Here is a 14,228-nt window from a genome sequence, read left to right as displayed (position 1 = left end):
CAGAACACTGTTGCTTAAACATAAATTCCATGGGAAAAGGAAGATAAAGCAGGCATTTGGAGGGGAAAAAAAAAAAAAAAGAAAATAAATTATCTCTTGTGTTGAACTAGTTTTCTAGCCCATAAAACTGCTGTAGGTTCTTGTACCTGACATGTAAGACCCTTTTGTGATTAGATTATTAGTTTAATGACTAACTCCTTTTCTCATTTTACCCCATAGATTAAAGAGGGTGGAAAAAAAGAAACAAACAAGAAAAGGGTCATACATGACTGCTGGGGTTGACTTACAAATCTTATCCAAACCAAATTTTAATAGGAGACTGCAAGAACAATCACTCCTCAAGAACAACAACAACAACAAAATGTTTTTAGTACAAGATAAGAAAAAAAAGTGTTCTAGAATGTAAGGGCTGGTATCCTTCTGGTGTAGGGTGGAGCAAGGAACAGGGTGAAAAGAAACAGTCAAAGGTGTATGTGACCATGGAAAGTCAACAAACAACAGAAACAAAATCGAGAGGATGCCTAATCAGATCTCATGCCCAAGCCCTCTCTAGAGGGACCCTGACTGGCTGGACAGATGGGCAGAGTCCAACATGATGACATTCAACAAGTGCCAAGTGCAGCACTTTGGCCACAACAACCCCATGCAGTGCTACAGTCTAGGGTCAGAGTGGCTGGATAGCTGCCAAACAGAAAGGAACCTGGGGGTACTGATTGACAGCTGGCTGAACATGAGCCAGCAGTGTGCCCAGGTGGCCAAGAAGGCCAGTGGCATCCTGGCATGCACCAAGAATAGTGTGGCCAGCAGGAGCAGGGAAGTCATTGTGCCCCTGTACTCAGCACTGGTTAGGACACACCTTGAGTCCTGTGTTCAGTTCTGGGCCCCTCAGTTTAAGATGGACATTGAGAGTCTTGAACGTGTCCAGAGAAGGGCAATGAGGCTGGGGAGAGGCCTTGAGCATAAGTGCTATGAGGAGAGGCTGAGGGAGCTGGGATTGTTTAGCCTGGAGAAGAAGAGTCTCAGGGGAGACCTTATTGCTGTCTACAACTACCTGAAGTGAGGTTGTAGCCAGAAAAGGGTTGGTCTTTTCTCCCAGGCAACCAGCACCAGAAAAAGGGGACACAGTCTCAAGCTGCACAAGGGGAAGTTTAGGCTGGAGGTGAGGAGAAAGTTCTTCTCTGAGAGAGTTGTTAGCCATTGGAATGTGCTGCCCAGGGAGGTGGTGGAGTCCCCATCCCTGGAGGTGTTCAAGAGGGGATTGGACATGGCACTTGGTGCCATGGTTTAGTAGTCATGAGGTCTTGGGTGACAAGTTGGGCTTGATGATCTTTGAGGTCTCTTCCAACCTTACTGATTCTAGGATTCTCTGTCTGTGGCTTATTTACTGTACATGATTTCCACTTGGAATTTTACCATAGGAGGTCAGCATGCACCTTTTACAGCCTCCAAAAATAAGTCTAAGCCACTGACTGTGTCTCACAGAGATCTATCTTTTTTTATTTTTAAAAGAGTACTCATTAGTTTTATAACTGCAATCTTACACCTTCTTTTATTAGAAGAATATAAAGCAAGTGTTTCAAAGATCTCAGTCTTCCTTAACTAGCATGAACATTGTCAGAGAAAGAAAGATGGAAAGTGCCAAACTTTTAAACTACAGTGCTCTGGAAATAAAAAGGCTAGACTTGTAACTATTTATAATTATTTAATTGGGACTCTTCAGTTAATGCTGCATTAACACTTTGCATAATCTAATCTCTGCATTACAGAAGTGCTATTTTAAGCTTTAAATTTTCATGTCACACTTTTCAGGATAAAGAATTCTGATTGTAATGATAGATGAGAGACTGTCTGAGAAAAGTGACACGAGACAGGAATGCAAAGCTGTGGGCTTTGTCCCTGACCACAGCTTTCCTTTTGCACTGTGCTCCGCAGAACGAGGAGCAAAGATGAACCTGCAATTAGATTAATCTTACAATTGATTCCAAATGGTTCCATGATTAAAAACAACTCTACAGAACCAACATTTAGAAAAAGAAACAAACACTATTTATGCAGCAGTAGCTTTGTTAAAACCAAGAAAAAAAGCCCCTCAAGCCAGGAAAACAAGCCCAAGGTTTAATTTATATAAATTGCAGCCACCTGCTCACTCAGTTTCCAAAAGAAAGCTTTTTCTGCATGCTATAAATCAATTTCTCTAGCTAAAGGAATCTCTGGGAGTCTCACTCCTTTAATCTTCCACCTAAGGTTGCAAACTTTTCCCCTTAAACTGTATACATTAGTAGAAAATGAGTAAGTGATTACCTTCAACCTACCAACCTATCTCTAGACAACCAGATGCATGCAGGCATACATTAAATGTAACAATACATGAAAAGGAATGTTTAAAGGGAGGGAATCCTGCTGCACTAATAAAATATTGATTGTTAATTTAGGGCACTGTATTTGTGGCTGTGGAATGAATTTCTGACATACAGTTTGGGGAACTGTTGGTACTTGCAGCCTTTTATGATGCCTCATTTGGCACAAAAATATTTCCACAAGGTGGATTTCCAGTTGATTGTCACGAGCAGGAAAGCAGTGATTGTCACTTAAAAGATACAGAAGTTAGTGGAATGAATATAAAGAATGTATTAATGTTACCAGCTCATAAAATCACTTAAATGAGGGCTTATTTTGTTCTGCTGTATAAGAACAGACTTTTCCATTGGAAGCTAATTTTCAAAGCCTAGTCACAAGGCACTCACATGATCCAAAGTGCTGCCCAAAGAACAAGATGACTACTTTTATCCCCCAATAGGTCATTTACTGCCTCAAGGAAGCAAGTTCGTTTTGGGTCTTGAAATGTTTGCAGGTCACTAGAACATTTAGTTCTTAATTACTGGGCCAAATTCATCCCTTGTGCAATTCCACAGATGTGTGGGGAAAACTCACTATCTTTACAAGGACTTCAAAAATATTTTTCCAAAAATACTTTAAATATGCTCTCTTGGAGGGACCCCTTGAAGTGGGATAGATTTAGGAACTGAAGGCTCCTAGACTAGTACTGACAAATTTGGACATCTTTCTGTCACTTCCAATCTTAATTCATTGTAAGAGAAGCGCAGGGGAGGAAAAGGATTGTATTTATGAGCCACTGTTATTTTTATGGCAAATAATACTCTTCATGGCCACAGCTCATGACTCAGATTTCCCTACTACCCCCTAGAAGTTCTCAGTAGGTGAATCATTGCCAAGAGCTTTTACAATTTAAAACATGCTTGTGGCACAATTGCCAGGATTAACATGATTATTCCCCTCTGAGCTCTTGTAGGTGTTATCAACATTGGAATAACTAAAAAAAAAAAGACTAAAGGAAAACATGTCCTACTCTGATTTTGATACACTGCACTATGCCATGCATGCCTGCTAAATCCATGTACCAACTTTACAATCCAATCTATAAACCAAGTTTTAAATATCTAGAAGAAACCCCCAAGCCTAGATGCACAGAAATCTTTACATCCATTAAACAATAACTGTACCCTGGCTGAAAGTAACTATGAAGGTTGTCTCCCTCAGTATGGCTCTGCCCATCACATAATGCTACTGTGGTGGGTTGAGTGTCCCAGCAACTGTCCCTTCCTTAAAGTCACAGCCTCAAACGGTCACAGCTACAAACCACATCAGGATGAATAAGCTCTGGAATTTCAGTTATCAGAGATACTTACGAACTGATTTGGGTAGAGCTGATCCTTCCTCAGGCTGGGATGACATCTTGAGCTCTTTTTCAGATGTATTTTCTATGATTGCCTACAATTCCACAGGACATTGCCCCTAGGGAAAAGCCCTTAGACTGACATGCTCTGTCTTCACTAGATGAAGTGGGAAATAAGAATCTTTCAACTGATTCCTGACCTATCTCAATACTGCCATGCCAGGGACACTCCACATCAGCGTGTGCAGAGGCTCTAGCTTCAATCATCAAAACTCTAACAGTAGTCATTCAAAGCTGCTCTGTGGCTGCCCAAGTAGTGTGGCTTGGTAGAGGTCATCCCCAATGCTCCTTTCCAATTCAGAGTTTATTTCCATTTTTCTCCTGCAGAGGAAGACAAAGATAAATGTTCTAGAAGCTATGAGCAAAGAGAAAAACAATGCCATGTAATCAGTCCTGCTGCTGTCCTTCATTCAGAACTATCATATAACTCACTTCTGCCCAGATGCAGTCTCCAGAGTTCATTTAATTTACTTTATGGTTTCCAAACTTTCCTCCTCATATCTTTTCTCTATTTGGAAAAAATTGCAAAGAACATTTATGTGCAGGAAGCAAACTACTGTTAAACACCTGTGACTGAGGTCACTACCATTTTCTTGTCTGGCCTCTCTCTTATTTTGCAAACTTGCTTCTTGCTGCTGAGATGGAACTTTTCTTCTGAATTACAAAAAGTCTTCTGTCACACTTTCTGGAAATGAGTTTTTCTTCTTCCTCTCTTGAAATGGCTGCTGCATGATCACAGTATAGGACAGGGATGAGCTCAAAAATACTTAAAAAAAATGCATCAGTGCCATCTATTTCCTGTGTGGTTGCCTCTGCAAAGCAGCAGTTGGATTTAATCATATTTCTAGCAGACATGTACTTGACTACCAAAAAACGAATTCCAGATAGCACTCAGCAAAGGAGCCAAGATCAGGCATCGGAATGGGCTGCCCAGGGAGGTGGTTGAGTCACCAACCCTGGATGTGTTTAAAGGTCATTTGGATGTGGTGCTTCGGGTTATGGTTTAGGGGTGAACCTTGTAGAGTAGGGTCATGGATTTGACTTGGTGATCCTGAGGGTCTTTTCCAACCTGAGTGTTTCTGTAATTCTGTGATATCAGGAAGCATAAAAGCTGAACTCACTTCTGTGACTGAAGGGATGCCAGTGGCTTGGAACCAATCACTGGAACGTGGCAGCAGTGGGATGTTTACCCTGGTGCAATCTACACTTTGCCCATCTGGAGAGTGCAGCTTCAGCACCCAAAGGGCTAAAACTGTGACTTTGCACAAGTTTTAGCACCCTAATAGAGAAACCATACACCCAGCATATTTCATCCCTAGATGGACAGCATACCTCCATCTGTATCAGTGGTTAAACCGAATGAGGGACAACTGTTTCTATCCCATGTGATGTTATGTGTTGTCAGATCTTCTCATTGAAGTACACAGGAAGGATCTGTTGCTCTATATTAACAGACACAGTGCAGAGCTAAATCAGTCAAGGCTGGGACTTATTTGTGAGTTAAAATAATGAGATGGAATTGCATGTGTAACTGTAAGAGTAATAAGAAACTCAGAACCAGATTCTTCCTACCAGTGGTTAAGCTCTGGAATCACATTGAAATGCAGGTGATCTAAGAAAACAGGGCTGTGAGCTTTTGGCAGGAATCAGCACTATTGGTTTTGATGGTGTACAGAAAAAAAAAGAATATCAATGGCTTAACTGAAGGCATTTTTACCATTTGTTGCAGAAAACCTTTGCAGGTGGGGGAATATGTGGGAGATGAGAGTTGATACCTGCTATTAAGTCAGCTCATTTCACACTGACTGAAATTCTATTTGAACAATGATAAGTGATCTGTTCCACTTTTAACAGTTTCTTGAAGGCAGTGCCTCAAAATGTTTGTTTGCATTCTAGTTAAGGCTAATTACAAAAAACTTGAAAAGCTATTTCCTAAGATTATAATAATTTTTAAAATAATAAAAGAAAAGTATCAAAAGAAGATCAAATTAAGTATTTTTTATCATGATAGACCAGTGAAGGAGTACCTGAGGTCACATTCCTCTCTGCTGCAGGTGGGGTTCGCTCCTGCAACCCTGTGGAGTTCAGTGTGATTCTGCCCACATATCATCCTAGGTGGTCTCATGAAAACATAGTGAAATCTCTTTTAACATCTTATAATTGGCATTTTACATTCTGACTTATGCATACTCCAATCTTCTCATTTATATTCCATGTTTTTTGTTTGTGGGTGATTAATTTGATTTATGAACTGATGTTGATGTACATTACTTACTTGTACAGTCAGACTTTGTGCTGCATTGTCTAATAGTAATTAGGTATGGAAACCCTCCTGGTTCTGCAGAGGAAACCACTAAGGAGTCCAAGGCAAGAGGAAATTTCTGTTATAATCAAGGCTGCATACCCAGAAATTAGCAGTGGCTTTGCTAATGGTTCCTTTAGCAGCAGAATTTGTGATGATGCCTTTTGTACCTTTAAATCTAAATAAGATCATTATCTTGAAGCTGCAAACATTTACTTTTGGAAGAGAGTGATCACCATTTAGAATTATGGCCTGACACATCCCTCTTATTATGCATCCTCCAAATGTTTTTGTAAACACTTTTTTCCCCCAGTTTCTCCCCCTTTTTTCAGTTTTTCACACTGTTAGGATTAAATGTTACCAAGCATTTTACTGAGCTGTTTCTGATTTCTCAACCAGTCCTTTATGCTCTAAGTCTCCCTTTGCATAACATCTCCAGTGTTTCCAGCTCCTAAAAAACCAAACCCAAAACCAAATCAAAACAACAACAGACATTTTGAGGGCTATATTGTGAATATGCAAGTCAAATTCCCTTCGGCACAAACTTGTGTAACTTGAATACTGCAGTTCCATCCCAGTGAACATCTCATTTGCAGCCCATACCATGACTTCAGATGATTTTTTTAAAGAGCAAAATGACAAATAATTGTAGGTAATGCTATGCAACTTACCATCAAATCAATACAGCAGAATGAAGAGGGAATGTTAAAAGCAAGAGTGTTTCCCTGTTCATGCTGAGATCTAGTACATATCAGGTATGTGTATGTGTTTAAAGAATAGAAAACATTTGACTGCATTATAAGGTATTTGACTTCTGTATTAAAGATGTTATGCAGAAAGACTGAAAAAGCAGCTACAGCTCCATCAGAAGGCATTATATTCTCATGTTCCATCCTTTTTCTCTTAGGGCTTTCATATTTGGCTGTAGAATTGGGAAAGCCTTTACTATAAGCTCATATAAATATAAATACCAGCACAATGCAGAGCTGGTAAAATACAGAAAGCCATGATGAGAATCATACAGCTGTATAAAGGAAAGGTCAAATCCCAGCTAGTGCAGAAATGAATGTGTTCAATCTCTCTCAAGATTTGCTTTAATTATCTTTAGAATGGCTGAGCCTCCATTTGGTTTTCAGTGACTTTTGCACAGAGAACACCCAAATATTACAGAAGAAGTATTTATTCCTGAAGAGACTAATTCCACTGCTACCTAGAGCAGAGTCTAATCTTTTTGTCAGCCAACAGCAGAGGAATAATGTCCTACACCCCAAAAAGCTGTTCCACTGAAAAGGTCAAGACTGGTTGAGAATTTTTCCTCAGAGAGGACTGCTAAAGCATGCCAGGAGTACCAAACTAATGTAGGAAAACACTTTCACGGGGTTAGCGCAGATGCTGGAGCTCTGCTTCATTACAATAGTGAGCAGGGCTGCAGTACTTTCACGTCCACACAATTGAAACCAGTCATAGAATTAGGTTTAATTAGATTGAATTTGAAAATCTCAGGTTTTGTGGATAAAAAGTGTTGGGGGAAAGGGAATGATTTACTTTTTATTCACTCTATTATGCCTTTTGGTTATAGTACATATGCTACATAAGAACAGAGTGCAAAGAGATCTCAGCAGCACTCAGCTGCAATAGCTTATGCTAGTGAATAGCTGCTTTATTCTATTGCATTTTTCAAATGTGTCTTGCAGCTTTGAACCAACTTCATGAGTCTGATCTCACTGGCACTTCTGCAGTCAGTAACAGCATCACAGGAGCCAGCAAAAGTGCATCAGCATAAAATTAGGATCTCTTAATTGCAGCATCAGATCTGCTGTTTGTTGCACTCGAGTATGAACATTCAGGAGGGGAAAAAGGCATACTGACCAGTCATTAACTTCTTATTTGAAGGCAAAGACATTTGTAAAAATATTTTTTAAATACTAACTTTCAACTTTTATTCCACTTTGCACAACAGGTCAAAATGTAGAGGGGGAAAATACTTGAATAGCCTAATCCCAGGACAAGTGTTTCTTACCTAAAGGATTTTAAGACCAAAGGAAAAATCCCTCTGCACTCCAACACTTCTGGAGATTGTACTGGAGGCAGAGGAGACATCTTTAAGGAGAAACTTCACATCAAGAAGCTGATGTTTGTATGCCACTCTCATGCTTATTCATGCCATTAAGAAAGCAGTGGCCTTTCATTTTTATGAGAAGAAAGGTTGAGGCAAGCTGCCTCCAAAGACATGCAACCATGAGATGAAGTGGACATGATCTTAATGCAGATTGGAAATACAAGTTTACCCTTGTTTTCAGAAGCAAGAATGATTAATGGAGTACAAGCATGGGGGACATGAGTGAACTTTAACAAACTCTGTGGCACGCTGAAAGGTATGATTTGTGAGTTAGATTTTCTCTGTGGGCCTTTCCCATCTATCCTTCATAAATATGCACACTGGCTACAAAACGAGACAGAGAATTCTGTACTGGCCTTAAAATCTCAGATTTCTCTCCCTCTTTGTCTTCCCTGTCTGTGCACATCTCACCCTCTTCTTTGGATAATTTATTGGTGTATCCTCTTTATAAGCTAAGCTTGAGAATGGAATATGAAGTCTAATAGTTGGGCATTGTGAATGCCAGTGAACAGCAGGTAACCCAGATGCCATCTAAATGTTTTGTGTTCTCTTCAGGTGTAATCTAGGTAAGGCAGATGGCACTTTTGCAATCTACCCTGAGATAGAGTAATCAAAGATCAAGCAACACCTCAACGTCTTTTCCCTCTGATTTCATTTCTCTTTTTCTGTTGGCCAGTTGACCTATCTTCTGCATGTAGCAAATTGAACAGACTGCACAAGGACTGTGAAGCAAGGTTCTGATCCCATCCACCTCTCCTTGCCCATCTGCAGCAGTTTAGCAGTCTGGCTCTGTTCAGGAGCTGTACCAGCTGAATGAGGTTCAACAGAGACTAGAGTTTGTTTGTGCTCTCATCAAGGTTCCTAGTTAAGCCCAACACAATAATATTTACAACAGTATTTCCTGCTTACAGGTTTGTAAATCTAGTTGCCTTTTTACACTCCCCTTTTTATCCCTGTTGGGTTTTGGCTGTAGGTGTAGCTTGTTCTGGAGATCACCCCCAAGACCCTGGGGGCATTTTTAATCCTGAGACCATTTGTGCAGAACAGCAACTGGAGTGTGAAAAAATTGTCTTAACACCAAAAGGATGTTGAGATCGAGGCTTCTGGTAAAATTTTGTCTCAAGAGAAAGCTAACTGTGCTACCAGTAATTCTGGCATCCTGTCCCTTCTTCCCTGGATGAACTGTGAAATCCAGGGAAGAGCTGATGAAAGTAGAAATTGCTGCAGTGTAGGTCAGCAGGAGCTGCAACAGTCACACCGTAAGAGCTCGAACCAAGGTCCCCCAGCATCTCTCACATCCTGATGAAGATCAGAGAGAATTGCTTTACAAATAAAAGGGATTTGTTACAAGAAAACTGCCCTTCACTGACTTGCTTGTTCTTTAAAATAGGCCTGAACAGATCCAAAGTGGATCTCTCCCTCTTTGTTCACGTGAACCTAAGTCAGCACAGAGCCTCACTGACCTCCAGCTGCAAATTTAGACCCTATACTGATTTAAATACCAAATCAACTAAATATTGACCTATTACTGTTTATCAGAGCTGGAGTCAAGAAATTTCTAAATGAAAAAAGGCTCTCAATCATTGAGTGTAAACAAAAATTACACCATGAAGTGTTTTTTTCTTTTCTCCCAGGAAGAAAGAATCAGGAAAATAGTGCCTTGCTTCAAATACAATCATCACTTTTAATCCAGATAAAAAAAAGCATAAGATCTATTCAGATGGGAGGCCTTTTTGTCAACAGATTGTAAACTAGATTTTAAAAAAAAAAAAAGAGAGAGAAAAAAAATAAAAGAACCCTTTGGTTTAAAACTGTAGATAAAAGTTAAACCCACAAAGCAGCTGAGAGTAAGCAGAACAATCAATCATTCCCCTACTTCCAAATGCAGCTAATTGCCTGCAGCACCATCTTAGCACTATGGAACAAATCAGAAATCAAAAGCTATTTTAATATCAACACATCCAAACTATAGCAGTGCTTTTCACCAAATCATTAGAAATCAATTTTCTTTCCTTCAGTGATGGAACATGCATCCAATTTCAGCCTTACCTAAGCTTTGGCAATTCACCAAGAGTGTTAATGGCAACTTTGGCTCCATTGAGAATGTTTTGCTTCTTGGATTTCAGAGATAGCTCTGTTTCCTGCACCCACAGAGACCTGATTTACCCTCAAGGGCAGCTGGCACCTAAATAAAGAGATTCTATCACAATTGTGCTTTCTTTCCCCTCACACTATGTGAGTATTCCAGTAACGAGGTATGGGCAGGCCAAATGTTCGAGTTTTAAATCATACTTCTTCTGTTTTCCTCCCTTCCATTCAGAAGTATTTCTACAACTGGCGCTAATGAAATGGTCAGGGAATTGAAACTCAAAAGTTAGCACATCTTATGTTACCACCCTCAGATCAGATGCAGTGACATTGCATGCCCTTGGCACAGTACAGCAGTAAGAATAAAATCCACTTGCATGTGCTTCCAAAGTCACAGAATATTTTGGTGACTGGAGGAATCCTTACTCATTACTTGCATACAGCATGCTAGGTATTGGAGGTGAGCTGAGATATTCCTTATGAAGTTTTCTCCCACAGGGAAATGTTTATGAGCCCAACCAACTTTTGCCAAGGAAGGGGTTAGGAAAGGGGGCCAAATAAAAAGAGCTGTGGTGCATAAACATGCACATGTCTTTCCACCTGGCTGGAAGCTTCCTATTCTATTTGGTCTTGAAGTGCATGAAGAAATTTTGAGCTCTAAGGAAATGCAGAGGTCTTCAGCTATTCCTTATGAAAAAGTTTACTACTTTTTTTTTTTTTTTTAAATACAAATGTTCTGAATCACAGAAAAATCAGTTTCTGCCTGTTTCTTTCAGATCCACACTTAAGAGCTCCAAGTTTCTTCCAGCAGATAGCTGTGAGATGCATACAGCACTTCTTAGGCAGTTCATTATGATGTTTTCATAACCAACTGTGACTTTCACTCCAGGGACAGATATGCTGTACTGTGAAAAGGAATGAGAATATATCTTTAGCCAAGAATTTTCATTGTGCATAATAGTTCAATGGCAATTTTATTTTTCCAACTTCAGCGCTTTCCTTTCAGAAGTGTACATTGTGCAGGCACCTGCAGCTGTGTTTAAAGTGGCTAGGTTTCACACAGGCAGGCTTTGTTCTCAGTTTTGTTTTAAGTATGATAGTTAGTTCTGGTTTGGTAGAATATATTCACTATATCAAAAGGTGGCAATTACTGAAAAACAGCAGTTTCCAAAGAGCACTTTTTGCAGCACAGAATTAACTCCTTAGCGATTTCTGATATTGGATCACGTTTTGGAGACATTGCAGTGAATGTCATTTGAACCAAGCACAATTTCTTCTCATGGAGTACAAAGCCTAGTGTAGGACAGCCTGCACATGGGACAGAGGGCAGGAGTTAAAATATGCTCTCTGTGACTCACAGTGTACTGCATTTTACTACCAGCATGATGCTCCTTGTATCTGCAGTGTACATCATTTCATTAGGATACTAAAGATACTCTTGTGCCTTACTCCTCTTCAAAACACACATAAATTACATTAAAAGCCAGAGACTTAGCAAGATCTCCTCCAAGAACACTGAAATACATGTCAGAAAAAAAAAAAAAAAAGAGATATTAGTGTCAAGTTTTGGAGAAGTTATTAAACAACAGAGAAAAACGGGATCAAGCCCAGGAAAGTCTTCAAAATTCAACTGAAAAGTCCCCACTAGATTAGATCCTGTGGCTGATGGAATATGCCTCCTAATCTTTCTGTCCTGGAGTACCTTAAAACTCATCTTCTCCTCCCAGCCAGCTCACTTTTTTCCATTCCCACACTCATGCCCTTCTTTGCCTCTTTCATTTCTCTGTCCATCAGCACATCGCTGTGATCCCCAGCAGGGGAACAAATGCTGTTTGCCTCCGTGCCAAGGGAAATGCAGGTGAGAAAGGCAATTTGCCATGGCCTGCATTGGCTGAGGTCTAAGTCTTCGTCTGAAGAGCACTTCCGAGCTGTATGATGCTCTGTGGATGTGAATCCCATAGAGAACAGTAAGCCTCTGTGGGTAAAATAGGGACAGAGCTGTGGAAGGGATGAGTGCTCCACACTTCACAAGAAATGGCAAAACTATTATTGCAGAGTTTTCCACTGCGGAAGTGAGAGGCCTTAGGGCAGCTCAGCTATTACTGGTGACACCGGGCAGCCACCAGAGCCCTGTCAGTGCAGAGTGCTTGAGAACTGCCCCGACAGTGCCCCAGGCAGGCTGCAAACCTGCGTACTTAGAGATTGCCTTGCAGGGTACACAGAGGCATGTCTTTGAGAGGACATCCAGGGACACAGCAGAGAAACAGCAGCTCCAGAGTAGCCAGGCTCATGGCACAGTCTAGGACAGGCAGCACAAACAGCTCTCTAAAAGTGGATCTTTTGGGGCTTTATTTGAAGACCCTATGGATGGTTTGGAATAGGACCTAACCTTTGGAATGTCAGAGATGGGTCAAATACACTTCACAGGCTTACTTCAACAGTTTTAGCCACATGGGTTGTGGCAGTTTTAGCCTGATGCCTGAGAAAATTTTCCACAGATCTTGAGTGAAAGTGATAGAATGTAAATAAATTACCATTGGATGCAAAAGAAAAATAATGATAATGTCTAGATAATCCCATTGATCTGATAACTATCATAAATTTGTATAAAGTTGTATAAATTAACTTTTTGTCCTTTCTGGATTTCTTTGCTCCAGCAGATACTAGCTGGTACTTTGGCTCAGTTGTTGCTGACCTTGGCTGCGTTCTTGTTGTGGCAAAGTACTAATAGTACTACTCTCTGCTTTTCTCCTCTTTCTATTTCCCTTGTTCAGGAGGGAGAGGGTGAAGCTGTTGGTAGTCCCTTGGTTTTGGGGGTGGGTGGGTGTTCTTGTGTTGTTTATCAATTGCAAATATATGTAAATATCATATTCATTGCATTTCATATTTCTAGATTTTAATTTGCTTGTAAATATAGCTTCATTTGCTTTCCAACTCAGCTGGTGTGGCAGTTTCATTTTGGGGGTAATTTCAACCCACCACATGGGTACTCTGGGTAATACATCTTACAATAATCAGCTGATATGAATAACTAATTAAGATTATTATCTTTTCAAGATGGAGATCTTCCATAGATTTTCCTAGGGGACAAGGAAGCAGATTCTTTTTTTGGGTCTTGTGTGTGTGCACACGCCACACACTTGGTTTTGCAGAATTTGGCAGCTTGAGAAGGCTGATATGATTGCAGTGATTTCTTGCAGTTTTGCACTTCAAATTCTATCTGGTTTGCTAAAAAAGAAGTATCTTCTGTCACTAATTTTCTCACTTTTTTTCCAAAAATGTGTTGTCTCTTTAGCACTCTTCTTTCATTGTCATATTACAAGTCTAATTGACACTCTTGTCAGGCCTGGGGGGCATGGCCAGCATACAACGTTCTCAGTCTCAGCACCTACTTACACAGAGCGTCAGTAAAGGGATGTTCACATAGATTGAAGAGAAGATATTAAAAGTTGAAGTTAACAAAAGAAAAACACTTAAAACTTGCTTCAGCATCCTCTGACATCAACAAGAATCCTTTGACTTGATTCAGCAGACATCAGGTCAAGCCCATAAAGCATCCGCTGAAGGATGCTTAAGTCTCCCCAGTTCTTAGCCAATATATTAGCATGTAAGAGAAAAATTCATTGTTTTGTACAGGTTTATCAGCTACTGCCATATCTTTTCAGTTTACCAGCTATCATGTCCAGTGCCTGGGGGCTGCTGCATTTTTCCCCTGTCCCGAGTAACAAATTTATTGAATAGGAGAATCAAATTGTAGTTCAGCTCCTTCCTTCCCCTCACACTCATTTTGTATTTTATCCAACAGCACTGAAAGAAGTGACATCTATCATCTGTCCTGCTAATGCAACAAATGAAAAGTGCATCTCAGAGGAAACGAAAACCTTCGGATGTTTAAAATGCCATTCGTACTTAGGTTGCAAGAAAGGATGAGCTATATTGGAGATGAGGAGCTAATGAAAGGTAGG

This window comes from Dryobates pubescens, chromosome 25, assembly GCF_014839835.1.
Source record: "Dryobates pubescens isolate bDryPub1 chromosome 25, bDryPub1.pri, whole genome shotgun sequence".
In the NCBI taxonomy this organism is placed as follows: Eukaryota; Metazoa; Chordata; class Aves; order Piciformes; family Picidae; genus Dryobates; species Dryobates pubescens.
Note: the sequence above shows the minus strand (reverse complement) of the source record.